Source organism: Physeter macrocephalus, chromosome 12, assembly GCF_002837175.3.
Source record: "Physeter macrocephalus isolate SW-GA chromosome 12, ASM283717v5, whole genome shotgun sequence".
Taxonomy (NCBI): domain Eukaryota; kingdom Metazoa; phylum Chordata; class Mammalia; order Artiodactyla; family Physeteridae; genus Physeter; species Physeter macrocephalus.
In genome coordinates this window covers 32,358,974-32,360,220 of record NC_041225.1, presented here as the reverse complement: position 1 = coordinate 32,360,220, position 1,247 = coordinate 32,358,974, and the positions used below count along the sequence as shown (strand labels likewise).

The 1,247-nt window shown below is 42.3% G+C and overlaps 1 protein-coding gene across 3 annotated transcripts in view; it reads right to left on the bottom strand.

The window, feature by feature from the left end:
- The window catches only part of TAF1B (TATA-box binding protein associated factor, RNA polymerase I subunit B), a 59,500-nt gene that overhangs the window by 35,658 nt on the left and 22,595 nt on the right, over positions 1–1,247 (bottom strand). The window lies entirely within an intron of this gene.

Sequence of the window (1,247 nt, the reverse complement as noted above, 5' to 3'; positions counted from 1 at the left end):
GCTGAGTAATATTCCATTGTATATATGTGCCACATCTTCTTTATCCATTCATCTGTCGATGGACACTTAGGTTGCTTCCATGTCCTGGGTATTGTAAATACTGCAGCAATGAACATTGTGGTACATGACTCTTTTTGAATTATGGTTTTCTCAGGGTGTATGCCCAGTAGTGGGATTGCTGGGTTGTATGGTAGTTCTGTTTTTAGTTTTTTAAGGAACCTCCACACTGCTCTCCATAGTGGCTGTATCAATTTACTTTCCCACCAACAGTGCAGGAGGGTTCCCATTTCTCCATACCCTATCCAGCATTTACTGTTTGTAGATTTTTTGATGATGGCCATTCTGACTGGTGTGAGGTGATATCTCATTGTAGTTGTTTTGTTTTTGTTTTTTTTTTTTTGCGGTACGCGGGCCTCTCACTGTTGTGGCCTCTTCCGTTGTGGAGCACAGGCTCCGGACGCGCAGGCTCAGTGGCCATGGCTCACGGGCCCAGCCGCTTCGCGGCATGCGGGATATTCCTGGACCGGGGCACGAACCCGTGTCCCCTGCAACAGCAGGCTGACTCTCAACCACTGCGCCACCAGGGAAGCCCTCATTGTAGTTTTGATTTGCATTTCTCTAATGATTAGTGATGTTGAGCATCCTTTCATGTGTTTGTTGGCTATCTGTATATCTTCTTTGGAGAAATGTCTATTTAGGTCTTCTGCCCATTTTTGGATTGGGTTGTTTTTTTGATATTGAGCTGCATGAACTGCTCGTATATTTTGGAGATTAATCCTTTGTCAGTTGCTTCATTTGCAAATATTTCTCCCATTTTGAGGGTTGCCTTTTTGTCTTGTTTATGGTTTCCTTTGCTGTGCAAAAGCTTTTAAGTTTCATTAGGTCCCATTTGTTTATTTTTGTTTTTATTTCCTGGTGTTAGAGAGTGTTCTAATTTCATTCTTTTACATGTAGCTGTCCAGTTTTCCCAGCACAACTTATTGAAGAGGCTGTCTTTTCTCCATTGTGTATTCTTGCCTCTTTTATCAAAGAGAAGGTGACCATACGTGTGTGGGTTTATCTCTGGGCTTTCTATCCTGTTCCATTGATCTATATTTCTGTTTTTGTGCCAGTACCATACTGTCTTGATGACTGTAGCTTTGTAGTACAGCCTGAAGTCTGGGAGCCTGATTCCTTCAGCTCCATTTTTCTTTCTCAAGACTGCTTTGGCTATTTGGGGTCTTTTGTGTTTCCATACAAATTGTGAA